Below are 17,500 nucleotides of genomic sequence, written 5' to 3'. Positions count from 1 at the left end.
CACTCCTTCAGAGGTCTGGATGCAGAAGCGGCTGCAGCTCAGTTCCAGGTTTCTCTGGGCTTCAGGATGCTCTCCTGCGGTCGAGCAGATCTGCTGCAGCCGGCCTCTCTGCTGCTGGGGAGGGGGGGGGCTCGACACCATGGACGACCAGGTGAGGGGGAGGAATCAACCATTAAACTATTATTATTTATTCGGTCCATGTATTTATCGGGCTGTCGTGGCCACATCGCCTGCATATCTTAGTGTTGACTTAAAAACCTTTTTGAAGACTCGATGTAGTCACGGGAGGCAGGAAAACTGAGCTAGGGGTTATTGGAAGTGAATGACAGCAGTGAAACTCCTGCATTCATTAATAAATATTGCAAAATATAAGTAAGTTCCCGGAAAAATAAAACTATAAACATATAGAAACGTGCAGCAGGTAAAACTAAATGCTGATTCTATGATGGTTCTGTGCAGGGTTTGACTCCTCTGATGTACGCCTCTGCAGCCGGAGACGAAGCTCTGGTTCAGATGCTCCTCGAGGCCGGAGCTCACCTGGACCTGCAGGTACAAACTGCTGGTGTGAGACGACTGAAGTGTGTGTGTGTGTGTGTGTGTGTGTGTGTGTGTGTGTGTGTGTGTGTGTGTGTGTGTGTGTGTGTTACAATGTTATACTAAAAGTAAATATTGTATTTACTTTTTAAATGTTGTTAAAAAAGTTTTAAAAAGTTGTATAAAGTCATAAAAAAAAAGTTGTATATAAAAGTCAAAGTAAAGAATATAAAATAAATACATTCAAAGTATTTATTTTTTTAATTCATAGAAACATCATAAATACACAATTTGAGATTTGTTGAAATTGTGTTCAGGTCCCAGGCTGCTCTCACACACACCCCTCGGTTCACCCCGGCAGTCGGCGCTGGGTCGCTCTGACGTTCTCCGTGCTGCACTGCCGCCTGTCTGTGGCTCAGGTGAGGCTGAACTCCACTAGATGATACCATACGAACACAGCTGTGGAATCAGAAGTCCTTTATCCGTACCATTTCTCTATGTTTCAGCTGCTGCTGGAGGCGGGCGCTGACGTGGAGGGAGGGTCTCTGCAGGACGGACAGGAAGTCAGCGCTGAGACGCCGCTGCAGCTCGCTGCCGCTGCAGGTACGAGGTTACATACAGGAAGAGACACACACACTCTGATCACACAGAGAGAGGCTCTGATTCTGTACTGCAGGGAAACACAAATACAGACGATATAGACATGCTCGTGGTGTTTCGGTGTCTTTTAACTGTCATTTTATATTATGTATTATATGTTTTTATAATAAAATATATTTATATAATATTCGAGAAGCCATTAAAACAAATTAAATTGGTTTTACATTAAATTATATGATGTTATTTTATTTTTCATTACGGTACATCATATTTATATTGTATCATATTATTTTAGACAATATTAAAATATATTATTATTGTATTTATACATTTAAGATGTACATTGGTAACACGCTCAGGTGAGTGGATCTTAATGTACAGATGATGGCTTGATATATAATATCCCCCTCCTCTCAGGTCACTATGAGATGGTGTCTCTGCTCCTCTCCCACGGTGCGGACCCTCTGAACAGAGTGCATCATGGGAACTCTCTCACATCTCCACTGTACGAGGACATGAACTGTTTTAGCTACGCTGCTGCACACGGGCACAGGTCAGACATTCTACCTTGTAATAATAAATAACGTTTTAAAAGATATGACCTGTGAGCTCACATTTTGGCAATGAAAGTCATGAGAATTCATTTTCCTGGAATTGACAACAAATGTAATAGTTTTGACAAATTACTATAAAAACATAAATGATATATATTTAAATTTGACTAACTTTAAAGGTTGCATTACATACAATATTCTTTCGTACCTCAACACACTGGTACGCTAAAAACACCAGCTGCTACAGGAATTTCTTTGCAACTCATGTTGGCATGAATTCCTAGAAAATACTAGAACACCGGTTTATTTTATTCAGTGCTGATGGATAACACTGCATGATTATAGAAATGGAATAAAATATAAATAAAACATAAAAAACAAACCATTACGGTAGTTTTACCAAACATATTTTAGTACATGAACACAGGTCAACTAAAAATCCCTGCATCCTAAAGGAATTTCATCCAGGAATTTATAACATAAAATACAAGTTTCATGTTTATGTTATTCGGCCCTGAGATGTGATGAGGGTTTGTGATTAAATATGCATCTCTGTCCTCCTGCAGGAACGTCCTGAGGAGGCTCCTGCTGCAGCCTCGAAACAGGAAGGAGGACATCCTGTCTCTGGAGGAGATCCTGGCTGAAGGGGTGGAGGAGGAGGGGGAAGAGGAGGAGGAGGAAGATGAAGCTCCGCGGCTCTGTAAGGCCAGGACGAAGGCTCTGCAGCAGGCAGCGTTCTACAGCGCTGAGCACGGATACCTGGATGTGACCCTGGAGCTCAGAGAGATGGGTGAGAACACTTCAACACTTTATCTCAATATTACAGAAATGGTTGGATGAAGACTCGTCTGGTACCCTATAATGGTTTGAGTAACTGATGTCCATTTTGCCATTGGAGAGATTATCACATGAGCTAAGAGGATAATAGCATTATACATCAAATACATATAACTGAATAATCACTACCTCACATTTAGTTGGTCTTGTATTATCTAATGTCTGTTAAGATAACAAAATATAGAAGCCATATTTTATGTTCTGGCAACAACAAAAGATCATATGATGTGCACGCTGCAAAATATCCTAATTATTTCACAGCTACTAAATACATCACAACGATACATTATTATATATCTGACATTATTAGATTGTTCAAATGGTTGAATCAAATAGCATTAACGCTCTGATAAACAAATGACTCGCATATTTGGAATTCATTGTATCATTTTACAGTTATCCCACTGGTTTAATTTTAGAGATGTTAAAAGTTGTCTTCATGCATGATATAGTTGCAGGAGTTCCCTTGAGGTATATGTTATTATTATTACTATATAGTTGCAGTTATATGATCATATGATGTTGTTGCAGGCGTTCCCTGGAGGCTCCACTCCTGGCTGCAGTCCCTCCTCAGAGCTCAGCAGCTCAGCAGAGTCAGAGTCCTTCAGATCCTCCTCTCAGATTTCTGCTCCATCCGGACGGAGGACTTCTCCCCCGAGCTGCTGACGGCTGGAGTCCCAGACATGGTGCGCCTGATGGAGAGCAGCAAGGTGAACAACACCACCTCCTTATGTTCTTTATCCTCAGCTACTGACAGGAGAAGAGTATCACCAGTTAGAGCTGGGCAATATCATATATATATATATCCTTTATTTAAGCAGGAAAAAGTCATTGAGATTAAAATCCCTTTTCCATGAGCGACCTGGCCAAGAGGGCAGCTTGAACAAAGTTACAACAGATACAACACAGACAATGCAGGCAGACGAATACAGCCGTCGTAGAACACAAATTAAATGGCACATTAATATGCAAATAAAAGAAACTATTATAAATCATAAAATGTAAAAAAGATAGGAGGTGATATTTCAAATGTTAACCTTGATTACAAAGCAAAATATCGTACATTTGTAAATGAGTTTTTTCTTACATTCAGTGATTAATATGCAGCACTTTTGTGTCATTTCATCAAGTTAAGTTCTTTAAATTCCAGTTTTCTCGTCCTCTGCTCCCGTGAAAATGTAAAGTGGTACTTTAAGAGATGGTTTGGAAAAAGAGAAATGTTGTTATATATATATATTAAAGAATTACATGTGAAGAGTGGCTTTTATTTGTATTTCTTATTCCTGAAAGAAACGAGATTGAGAGACATTCATATGCAGTTTTTTTAAGATCTGCTTTTGAATATCTATCCCTTCAAAGATCTTTCAAGTAATTTTGTATTTTATTTAAATCTGTATTTCCTTCCTGCAGGACTTCGTGGTAACGCAGCGTCTGGCCTCGGTGTTTTCTCTCCTCTACAGCCGAGCAGATGTTCCTCCGATCGAACCTCTGGACGTCTCTCTGTCCACACAGCTGGGTAAAACATCTGTCAGCTGACCATCTCTTAATCTATGTATTCATCTAACAAATATTTAAAGGTCACCTATTATATAAAATCCTCTTCTTCATGTCTCTTCTACATCAACATGTGTCCCCTCTTCTTCATGTCTCTTCTACATCAACATGTGTCCCCTCTTCTTCATGTCTCTTCTACATCAACATGTGTCCCCTCTTCTTCATGTCTCTTCTAATCATCAACATGTGTCCCTCTTCTTCATGTCTCTTCTACATCAACATGTGTCCCCTCTTCTTCATGTCTCTTCTACATCACCATGTGTCCCCTCTTCTTCATGTCTCTTCTACATCAACATGTGTCCCCTCTTCTTCATGTCTCTTCTATATCAACATGTGTCCCCTCTTCTTCATGTCTCTTCTACATCCAACATGTGCCCCCTCTTCTTCATGTCTCTTCTATATCAACATGTGTCCCCTCTTCTTCATGTCTCTTCTACATCAACATGTGTCCCCCTCTTCTTCATGTCTCTTCTACATCAACATGTGTCCCCTCTTCTTCATGTCTCTTCTACATCAACATGTGTCCCACTCTTCTTCATGTCTCTTCTACATCAACATGTGTCCCCTCTTCTTCATGTCTCTTCCTACATCAACATGTGTCCCCTCTTTCTTCATGTCTCTTCTACATCAACATGTGTCCCCCTCTTCTTCATGTCTCTTCTACATCAACATGTGTCCCCTCTTCTTCATGTCTTCTTCTACATCACATGTGTCCCCTCTTCTTCATGTCTCTTCTACATCAACATGTGTCCCCTCTTCTTCATCGTCTCTTCTACATCAACATGTGCCCCCTCTTCTTCACGTCTCTTCTATATCAACATGTGCCCCCTCTTCTTCATGTCTCTTCTATATCAACATGTGTCCCCTCTTCTTCATGTCTCTTCTATATCAACATGTGCCCCCTCTTCTTCATGTCTCTTCTATATCAACATGTGTCCCCTCTTCTTTCATGTCTCTTCTACATCAACATGTGTCCCCTCTTCTTCATGTCTCTCTACATCAACATGTGTCCCCTCTTCTTCATGTCTCTTCTACGTCAACATGTGTCCCCTCTACTTCACGTCTCTTCTTCTACGTCAACATGTGTCCCCTCTTCTTCCATGTCTCTTCTACATCAACATGTGTCCCCTCTTCTTCATGTCTCTTCTACATCAACATGTGTCCCTCTTCTTCATGTCTCTTCTACATCAACATGTGTCCCCTCTTCTTCATGTCTCTTCCGACATCAACATGTGTCCCCTCTTCTTCATGTCTCTTCTACATCAACATGTGTCCCCTCTTCTTCATGTCTCTTCTACATCACCATGTGTCCCCTCTTCTTCATGTCTCTTCTACATCAACATGTGTCCCCTCTTCTTCATGTCTCTTCTATATCAACATGTGTGCCCCTCTTCTTCATTTCTCTTCATACAATCAACATGTGCCCCCCTCTTCTTCATGTCTCTTCTATATCAACATGTGTCCCCTCTTCTTCATGTCTCTTCTACATCAACATGTGTCCCCTCTTCTTCATGTCTCTTCTACATCAACATGTGTCCCCTCTTCTTCATGTCTCTTCTACATCAACATGTGTCCCCTCTTCTTCATGTCTCTTCTACATCAACATGTGTCCCCTCTTTCTTCATGTCTTCTTCTACATCAACATGTGTCCCTCTTCTTCATGTCTCTTCTACATCAACATGTGTCCCCTCTTCTTCATGTCTCTTCTACATCAACATGTGTCCCCTCTTCTTCATGTCTCTTCTACATCAACATGTGTCCCCTCTTCTTCATGTCTCTTCTACATCAACATGTGCCCCCTCTTCTTCACGTCTCTTCTATATCAACATGTGCCCCCTCTTCTTCATGTCTCTTCTATATCAACATGTGTCCCCTCTTCTTCATGTCTCTTCTATATCAACATGTGCCCCCTCTTCTTCATGTCTCTTCTATATCAACATGTGTCCCCTCTTCTTCATGTCTCTTCTACATCAACATGTGTCCCCTCTTCTTCATGTCTCTTCTACATCAACATGTGTCCCCTCTTCTTCATGTCTCTTCTACGTCAACATGTGTCCCCTCTACTTCACGTCTCTTCTACGTCAACATGTGTCCCCTCTTCTTCATGTCTCTTCTACATCAACATGTGTCCCCTCTTCTTCATGTCTCTTCTACATCAACATGTGTCCCCTCTTCTTCATGTCATCTTCTACATCAACATGTGTCCCCTCTTCTTCATGTCTCTTCTACATCAACATGTGTCCCCTCTTCTTCATGTCTCTTCTACATCAACATGTGTCCCCTCTTCTTCATGTCTCTTCTACATCAACATGTGTCCCCTCTTCTTCATGTCTCTTCTATATCAACATGTGTCCCCTCTTCTTCAATGTCTCTTCTACATCAACATGTGTCCCCTCTTCTTCATGTCTCTTCTACATCAACATGTTGTCCCCTCTTCTTCATGTCTCTTCTACGTCAACATGTGTCCCCTCTACTTCACGTCTCTTCTACGTCAACATGTGTCCCCTCTTCTTCATGTCTCTTCTACGTCAACATATGTCCCCTCTTCTTCATGTCTCTTCTACATCAACATGTGTCCCCTCTTCTTCATGTCTCTTCTACGTCAACATGTGTCCCCTCTACTTCACGTCTCTTCTACGTCAACATGTGTCCCCTCTTCTTCATGTCTCTTCTATATCAACATGTGTCCCCTCTTCTTCATGTCTCTTCTACATCAACATGTGTCCCCTCTTCTTCATGTCTCTTCTACATCAACATGTGTCCCCCTCTTCTTCATGTCTCTTCTACGTCAACATGTGTCCCCTCTACTTCACGTCTCTTCTACGTCAACATGTGTCCCCTCTTCTTCATGTCTCTTCTACATCAACATGTGTCCCCTCTTCTTCATGTCTCTTCTACATCAACATGTGTCCTCTCTTCTTCATGTCTCTTCTACATCAACATGTGTCCCCTCTTCTTCATGTCTCTTCTACATCAACATGTGTCCCCTCTTCTTCATGTCTCTTCTACATCAACATGTGTCCCCCTCTTCTCCATGTCTCTTCTACATCAACATGTGTCCCCTCTTCTTCATGTCTCTTCTACATCAACATGTGTCCCCTCTTCTTCATGTCTCTTCTACATTACCATGTGTCCCCTCTTCTTCATGTCTCTTCTACATCACATGTGTTCCCCCTCTTCTTCATGTCTCTTCTACATCACCATGTGTCCCCTCTTCTTCATGTCTCTTCTACATCAATATGTGTCCCCCTCTTCTTCATGTCTCTTCTACATCAACATGTGTCCCCTCTTCTTCATGTCTCTTCTTCTACATCAACATGTGTCCCCTCTTCTTCATGTCTCTTCTACATCAACATGTGTCCCCTCTTCTCCATGTCTCTTCTACATCAACATGTGTCCCCTCTTCTTCATGTCTCTTCTACATCAACATGTGTCCCCTCTTCTTCATGTCTCTTCTACATCAACATGTGTCCCCTCTTCTTCATGTCTCTTCTACATCAACAGTGTCCCCTCTTCTCATGTCTCTTCTACATCAAACTTGTGTCCCCTCTTCTTCATGTCTCTTCTACATCAAACATGTGTCCCCTCTTCTTCATGTTCTCTTCTACATCAACATGTGTCCCCTCTTCTCCATGTCTCTTCTACATCAACACGTGTCCCCTCTTCTTCATGTCTCTTCTACATCAACATGTGTCCCCTCTTCTTCATGTCTCTTCTACATCAACACGTGTCCCCTCTTCTTCATGTCTCTTCTACATCAACACGTGTTCCCTCTTCTTCATGTCTCTTCTACATCAACATGTGTCCCCTCTTCTTCATGTCTCTTCTACATCAACATGTGTCCCCTCTTCTTCATGTCTCTTCTACATCAACATGTGTCCCCTCTGTGGAAAGAGACTCTGAAAGTTTCAGGAACAAAGATTCTCTCTCTTTTTGATCCATTTCTATAAAAACCTGTCTGAAAATGAGCTGATCAGATTTTGGTCACTTTATGATGTCATAACGATGTTTTGTCTTGTGTAACCATTAGCCAATCAGCAACCAAGGTAACCCCCCCCCCCCCCCCTATCACCTGAATCTCCTCCTAGAGCACCATTGAGTTCTTTGTAACCAAATCTCTCTCAGAGGGGCGTGGGGAGGGGCTCCTTATTTTCATCTAAAGTAACAGACAGAGAATCAGCACTTTTGAAACAGGGCTGAAACAGAGGGGATTATGGGTAATGCTGCAATGATCTGTTTGGTGTTTCAGCCAATCAGAGACATGTTTTGTATATATCTGAGACCTGTAATATATTGATGAAAAACAGTATAATAGGGGACCTTTAAATGATATCCTGGTTGTCTACACAGCTGGGTAAAACATCTGTCCTCTGACGGAGCAATCAATCCATATATGAGTGTTTCGGTATCCTCTCTTCTCAGATATCCACTTCCTGAACAACCCCGAAATGTCGGACGTGACGTTCCTGGTGGAGGATCGTCCGTACTTCGCTCACCGAGTGCTGCTGATGTCTGCTTCTGAAAGGTGACTAATTATTGACTTATTTTTCTTTAAATGGTCATTAACTCATGTCTGTTACTCTTAGTAATATATATGAATATGTGTGTATATATATATATATTTACCATACATGTTTTGCCCTAACCAGGGGACACATTTCAAAGGGTTCTTTATTGAAATACGTTTGTTAACACTGCCCTTACAGAAAGTTCCTAAAACCTGAAAAGTCAAAAATATAAAGGAAATAAAACTTAAGGATACAATTAAAAGTACTGAAACAAAAAAATCTTTATAAACTCTTAAAAGAATAATTAAGAATTAAGTATTAAATGCATTTAAATTGATAATACTGATGTGCAAAGCAATACATCAGAGATATTGACTGCAAATATGTCGGCTCATTTTATTTACATCTTAATTTCCGACTCCTAACATAAAAAACGCACACATTTAGAACATTTCTTTGTGAACAATGTAACGACACAAGATACATGTGAAGTAGCTGCATCCAAAAGGAACACCAGTGCGCTGATTTCCTATATAAGTGTGCATTTTCTCCCGTCAGGTTCAGACAGATGCTCTGCGACACTGATGACATTATCACCGTCACTCACATGACCTACAGCACCTTCACGGTGAGACACACACACACACACACACACACACACACACACACACACACACACACACACACACACACACACACACACACACACACACACACACACACACACACACACACACTCTTAGATCTACTTTACTGTGTGAGGGATATTTAACCACATGTATTGTTGACATTTATGTTTAGTGTTGATTTTTGTTTGTTCTGTCATAACGCCTTGCGCGGAATGCTTTGGCAACACTATGTTTAAAATGTGGTCATGCCAATAAAGCCCCTTTGTATTGTACTGTATTGCTATTAACACTAAAATGTGTGTGTGTGTGTGTGTGTGTGTGCAGATGATGATGCAGTCTCTGTACTGTGGAGGAACCGAGGGACTCACTCTCTCTCACTCTGAAGCCATGGAGGTAAGATCACTCACCTGTTAATAACATGTTGTAAATATATATTGACATTATTAATATATTGTTGTATACACTTTTATAATTGTGTTTTCTGTTTTGCAGCTGCTGCCGGTGGCGGGTTTCTTCGAGCTCAGAGGTCTGCAGAGGATCTGTGAGATGAAGCTTTCTCAGAGTCTGACTCTGGACAATGCTGTGTACATCTACCACAACACAAAGGTACACACTCACACATGCTCACTCACTCTCACACACACACACACACACACACACACACACACACACACACACACACACACACACACACATTTGAATACTTTATTTGTTTCCACAAATTATATTACATAAGACTTAGGGCAGTGCTTCTCAAAGTGTGGACCACTGGTGGTCCGTGAGCGCCCCCTAGTGGTCCGTGAGTATATTGGTAACATTTCACATTTTAAATTAATTAATTCATTTCAGTTTTCCGCACTCTCGCGGGAATATCTCCGCAATGGAGCGAGGTTAAGTTTCCACTTGTTTGTACCATTTTCAGGTGATTTGTAATCTGTTCTAGAAAAACGATGTGTTTTTTAATATTTGTGGAGTTAGGTGGTCCGAGAGTGTTTTTTTATTGGTTAAGTGGTCCTTGGTATGAAAAAGTTTGAGAAACACTGACTTAGGGGAACACATAGTATCTCCTTCTCCACACGGCTAAGCTGCCAATAATAGCTGAAACAGAGCAATATTTGTTTTCTTTTCTCTTTGACATTCCAGCAATTCTCAGACCAATCACGGTGCATTTATATACATGGTCAAGACTTCCGAATATAAGTATGCTATATCTACACTTGTACCCAAAGCTGGTTATCACATCGAGCAGTGGTTGGTATTTGATATACTTGTCCTGGAAAGCCTGGTCCATGCACAGGTCAAAGGCACAGCCTACTTCTAATATTAGCACCTCCCTGTGGTGTCAACAGAAACCACATCAGGTGTATTTGGGATTGTTAGCAAAGTCATCTGGTAAAACCAAACCATTCTGGTAGCACTCTAGCCATGCTCACACAACACACACACACACACACACACACACACACACACACACACACACACACACCCCACACACACACACACACACCACACCACACACCACCACACACAACACACACAACACACACACAACACACACACAAATGTACAAGTCAAAGTAAAGTATTGAAAATAATAAATAAAAAGTATTTTCTCTTTTAAATTCATAGAAAAATCATAAATACATAATTTTTTAGGTTTTCTTAAATACAATATTATGACTTTAATATTATGTATTTTATATAACCTATTCTTTAAAAACATTTTGACATACTATATTCTGTTTTTCTATTGAAAGTACTTGAACAAAATGATGATACTTTAAACGTACTATACTCTGACTCTTTGCATTGGACATACTGTCTTCTCCTGTCTGCAGCTGCACGGAGGTTCTGCTCTCTGCCGGTTCTGTGAAGGGTTCTTCCTGCAGAACATGGAGGTTCTCCTGCAGCGGGACGATCTTCCACCCGCCTGCTGCTGGCTGTACGCCGGGCAGCAACTCGAGCCCCGAGGATCCCCCCTCCCTCCTGAGGGTCCTGGAGACCCTGCTGATCCACAGACTGAGCGACCTGTACTCAGCCTGTCGGGGGTGAAACTACAGACTGTGTTGAAGACGCTTCAATGTGTGTGTTTGGGAAGAGCAGCCATATTCTGTTCACTCTTCTTATGGAGATTACTGTAATGCGTAGAAGAGATTTGGGAATTCCCTGTATTTATTCATCTGAAAACAAGTTGAACGTTTCTGCCACACAGAGATGAAGGAATATCTAAAACTGATCGCTGATAGAAACCAAGTATTCTTATTGAATTTCTGTTTCCTGTCGCCTTTTGATCATTTTATTGAGAATATTTTAGAAGAATAGATTTTGTTAACACCTCTATTCATGCTATTTATTAGTCTTGACACATGTCTAAACAGTATTTATCACATTTTTCACAGCCAGGTTTTGATTATTCAATTAACGTGAATTATTAACAGTAAAATGGTGATTGATTGAACACTTCTCTCCTGTTTCTTGTCGCTGTAAATTAACAACATTTTTTTTCGTTGACCGTTCGACTGATTGTTAAGTGGGACCTGCCATCCAATCACAACATTATAGTTGTTTAATTAATAATCTCTTTATTCAAAAGTAATAATTAACTAATCACATGTTTTTGTTTACTCACCATGTTGTCTTTTATAATATATATACTCAAATAAAAAACAGACCAAAGTGAGACATTGTAAATCCTCTGCAGCTGCATGATGAACTGGAAGTGTGTCAAATACTATGTTTGTGAATAAACGTCTTAATAGACGCAGGAATGAGTCCTACAACGCTGAAATTAGTCAGCATTTTACCACTTCCTGTTTGCTTATAATCCCCTTTTTTTGCAACATACCATACAATGACTTTGTTAAAATGATACTATGATTTTTATGTTTTTTTCAACATTATATACAATTACTTCTTTCAAAATTATATTTCTGACATTCTGTAATTTAACTTTAACTTTTTTCAAACATACAACTTTTTAAGTTTGTCCACATTATATTTTTTACAAATTACGATTTATTTAAATGTATTTCAACACACTTTACTTTGATTTTTTTCTTTCTGAAATGATATTTTCCAGATACTTTACAAGTACTTGTGTTTTTCAAAACATTACAATATGACCTTTTTCCCAACATGACTAATTCAATGCTTTTCAACTGTTCTATGATTTGTATGTTTTTCTAAAAATACTATGACGTTTTAAGTTTTTAAATACTATCACTTTTATTTGTGTTTTCTGAAATTAGATTTTCCACACACTTTTATATGTGTTTTTTTCAACATGACATTTAAAACAAGTTATACAAATGCTATACTATCACTTTTTCAACATACTTTACTATGACTTTTAATTCAAAAACAGTATTTATATTATACTATAATCTTACATGTATATATTTGTTCACTTTATTTTCCAAAATGATGATATTTGATACCATAAAGTGGTGTTAATATGATCATCCTACTAAATGTTTGTTTGCCACAGAGATGATTTCTGCAATAATCCAACATCACATGGAGAAATCCCATTGAACCAGGGAGATGCTGCGTTCAGGGACCACGATAGAAACCCCCTGCCTGCTCTTCGACCCCCAAAAGAAAGTGTGCACACATCTCCAAAGTCAACAGATTTATTTCCTTTAGCACTGAAGTTGTTCACAGTAACATCACGAGGGAATACATTGCCAGTGGTTTATCCTGCAGAGTCCGTTCAGTGTGATTCCCCCCGTAGAAAAAGGGGAACGCGGACAATGGAAGGTATTGCTTTAATTTGTACTCTCTTGTAAACCCAGCGATCTGCAGAGAGCTCCCTCTTTGAGAGAATGAAAGGAGGATGCATTGCACGGTTACTGCGTGTGTTCACAGTAATCAAAAAGGGTGGAACAAATAAATAATAAAGAAAAAATAAAACACGTAAATAACTTAAATACATAAATAAAGAGAAAAAAGGGACAGGAGAACAATCCCAACGACGACATGCAAAGAAAAGACGAATGCTGAACATGCAAACAACCGCACGAGGTCAACGCTTTTTAAATACGCCGTCAGAAAATTATTTACAGATGAGTGTTTGTTTGTTTGGGGGGGGGGGGGGGGGGGGGGGCGACAATTATCAACAAAGGGTTCGTTCCTCTCAAAGAGGCTAAATCTACATTCTTAAATTACGGTAAATCATTTTTCAGAAACGTATATTACAGATTTCTCGTCAGAAACAAAAAGATAATAATTTAGACATGAGAAAAATATCCTTAAATAATTTGACGGTAAGAAACATTCTCTATCATATAAATAACTGAGAATACATTAAATAATAATACAAAAAATGACAATCAAGTACAAAAATATACACAGCAGTTCAATATTGTAAAAATTATAATCAAATAAAAAAATGCAACAGATTCTGACTCACTTGTCAAAAGTGCAAAAGGAAACAGAGACGAGGCCCGGTCATAACAGCAACAAGGGGAACTTTATTCATTTTAATTTAATGTATCTGTCTGGAAGCTAACATGTGTTGGCATTATTTAGTCGAAATACCCAGAGCTAATCTATTTTATTTTTACTGCGATCTTTACTAACCCTAATACTACTTTTCTTATCAAAGAAGAGTTATTGATGCGATAATCAATCCGTTTTTTTAAAGAAATATTCGTACAAAGGCAGCAAGTAACACCAACAATAAGTAGTAATATTCGGTCTAAAAAAATACAGAAAATGTGAAACAAATCCAAAACCCATTTGGGGTTTTAAAATGTCCAAGAAAAGTACATTTCTTGTTTCATCAGAAGAAAACCCAATATGTATTTACTATATTATGAAAAGCAGAACATATTCATAATTGAGGGGCTGCAAACTTCTCCATTAAAATGACTAGTTATTTTCAATCAATGCACCTCTAATTTGTACCACCAACTCTTGTCTCCTATGTGTCTACAAAACAAAACAAATCTCTGTTTTTACTGCAACACAAGTTACATAAAACTTGAGGAACTTAAGAAAAATCTGCCTCCATTTCGGCTCTACATTCACACAAATATCAGATCTATAAGATGGCTTTTTATCGATCAACGACGTAAATCCATGTCTCTAAACTTGACTGTAAAAATGTTAAACGCTGTTGTGACCGAGCCTTTTACAGGAATACAAAACAAAATATGGCAACACAACTCTAAAAACATAATGTCACAACTACACTTTTTATACATACGGAACATTATTTAATCTGTACAACAGAATAGATCATTCATTTTGTAATATCACCCCTCCCCCCACCACCCTTTCTATCATACTCTAATGGGCGACTTTTTTATCCCATTTTTACAGAAGAGAAGATCCTGCCGTTCACAAAGACATTAAAAATAATTACAATCCAGCCAGCGTCCGTCTGTCCGTCCGTCTCCACTTCTCATTACATCCCGCAGAGAAGTTAGTGTTGGAGTACATACAGTAAGCGTGTTTCTATCTATGTACATGTGGGAGAATCAGGAGGAAGAGAAAGCAGGAGAGGGGATGTGTGTGTAGACAAACATCACTGTCTTAAGGCTTTTTTCTTCTTCTTACAACTCCGATGAGATGTGTCTATTGCTGTGTCTCAATATAGATACTTCAATTAGTCCACTGCCATATGGAAAACTGAGTAAATGCTCAGTCTGTGAATTTCAACCGTGAAGTGTCTCAAATCTCACTTGGCTTCTGTTCCTTCACCGGATATCCGCTGTTAGCTAGCTGGCTAAGTAGCAACGCTATCGTTCGCTGTACCAACACTGTCTCAATTAGGATTCTTTCCTAAATACACTGCATGTCGTACACTTTAAACCGAGTAGCGTTGACGTTTATCGCACATGGCTTGTGTTTTGCCACTGTTTGCTAGCTAGCTAGAGACGACCGTTCGCGGTACCAACACTGTTTTTCAATTTAAATGTGTTCCTAAGCACACTTCCATGTTGTACACTGTGAACACTTGTGCAGTGTGTGAATTTCGACAGTGTAGTGTTGTTTCAAATCACAAACAGCTGCTGCCACTGGACATGACGATTGCTGCTGTTAGCTAGCTAGCAATACTAGCGTTCGATGTAGCAACAGACTGCTACGTTCACCCAATACAATTAACTGGCTTCTTTTGGACACCGATATAGTGCGACGCTAATTTAATAGTCCAAACCCACATGTATACATTATATTTGTATAGTGCACAATAGAGTGGTGCAGGAATGAGTCCTAACACCCTGAAAGGAGTCAGCAATTTAGCACTTCCTGTTCCCTTGAAGTCAATGGTTTCCTGAATTTGTTTTTGTTTGTTATCCTGAAATAAGGTCTGTGGTTAACACAAGCTGAAGAGATTTGAAAGTGTAACGTTTCTGACATAAAATACGTCAATAAATACCCCACTGCAGAATCAAAAACTACGGTTGCTAACAAGTGACTAAATGAGACGACTAAACGTCATGTGACCTCGCTGTAGTTCCTTTATACAGGTATATGTAGTGCCTTAATGTCATCTTTTTACTGCAACAATCACAAAGTGTTGTTAATATGTGGAGATTAACCGAACAAAGCGTGTAAATATCATAAACGTTTGTTTGACACAGAGATTATTTTCTGCAATCATCAAAAATCCAATGGAGAAATCCCATTGAACCAGGGAGATGATGCCTTCAGGGTCAAACACAGAAATAGGACATCACTGCACCACTCTACTGTTCACCATCCAGGTATCACAGTGCGTTTAGCATTAATTTGAAGTTGGACACACTTATGCACTCAGAACAGCACATCTAATTACAGAAGTATGCAATTTGAGACACAGCATCTGTTTGGTCTCACTCTACTGATGGGTTAGAATAAAGAGGGGGGAGTGAAAAGTGAAATGGGGGAGGGGAAAAGAGGCGTCTTTTCTCCAGACTTCAGGCGGCGGGTGGTGTCGAGGAGCCGCCGAGGTTAATAGTTATTATGGATGATCCCTGGTGGCAGAGACAAGTCAAGCCATCACACACTTGAGGAGGGTTACACACACCCCCCGAAAAAAGACCCCCAGAGAGGAAGGGACAACAAAGCTACATTTGCTACTTATTGTAAAATACTGATCAGCCATTCCCATTATACAGTACAAAATGTATAGGCAAAAATTGTGTGTTTTCACTCCGAGCTATCAGCTTTTCTCTAGTCATGCAAGGCTACCGATCCTTAAGGTTGTTCCTGTGTCCTGTTGCTGTCGGCCATCTTTGTTTTGTCTTTCCCGGGGGGGCATTTAGAGTCATTGGGCGGGGGTGTGGGCTTGCTGCCGGGGGCATGCTTGGCGGGGGAGCTAGGCGTGTCGGGGGACGCTTGTTGGATGTTCTTCTCGTCTGAAAAAAGCTGTTTAATTACGTCAAAGAAGTTACTCAACGGGCTGCCTACACAGACGGGAAGAAAAGAAAAAACAGAGAGAGAGAGAGAGAGAGAGAGAGAGAGAGAGAGAGAGAGAGAGAGAGAGAGAGAGAGAGAGAGAGAGAGAACAAACAACAGATGAGCAATGGGGTTAACATGAGGAAGAGGAAGAGGTGATGGAGGGATGAGAGGAGGAAGAGGAGCCGGAGGAAAGGAGACTCTTCAGCCGAGGGAAGGTTGTACGGTTAAAGGGAGGAGGTGAGAAAATGTTAAAAAACAATTTTGTATTATTTTTTCTAAAGGGCAAAGATGTTTGTAATATATGGAAGCCCATTTCTGCCAATGTGAGGGAAAACAGATCCTGATGGTCATTTTAGTGAGAGGTTCCCTTCAAAAAAATACTTTAAATGTCCAAATAAAGACGTAGGACCTCAAAATAACATCTTTGTATTGATAAATAATGACTGAGAATCTCTGACTTAACATCTCACAATAATGAGTGACCATAACTTAAACATAATATCTAATCATTCTAAGTTATACCTCAAGTTAAAGAAAAAAAACCATTATATCAAAATGATCAACTTAGTATATGCAAAAATAATAGGGAACTTTAAAATAATGACTTAGAATTTCTAAATATTAAGTTATTTTAACTTTTATAAGTCTTTACTTTATTTTGAGATACTTAGTTTTTGAGAATGAGAAACTTTCTTGAAAATAAATCCTATTTCCTCAAATTAATGACAACAATGATTGACTTCATATCTAAAATAATGACTTTGTATAAGACAACTATTCAAAATAACTACTTAGTAACTTAAAAAAATGACTTAGTATCTAAAAAATAATGGTTATTTTAGTTTAATGGTCTTACCATGGTCTTATTTTAAAGAAAAGCTTTCATTAAAATAACT

At 39.4% G+C, this 17,500-nt stretch overlaps 1 pseudogene; it reads left to right on the top strand.

Annotated features, from left to right (window-relative positions):
* The window catches only part of LOC117543186, a 24,340-nt pseudogene extending 12,920 nt beyond the window's left edge, over nt 1-11,420 (top strand).
* Nucleotides 11,421-17,500: the final 6,080 nt, after the last annotated feature.

This window comes from Gymnodraco acuticeps, unplaced genomic scaffold (assembly GCF_902827175.1).
Source record: "Gymnodraco acuticeps unplaced genomic scaffold, fGymAcu1.1, whole genome shotgun sequence".
NCBI lineage: Eukaryota > Metazoa > Chordata > Actinopteri > Perciformes > Bathydraconidae > Gymnodraco > Gymnodraco acuticeps.
This window is presented reverse-complemented; position numbering and strand designations above follow the sequence as displayed.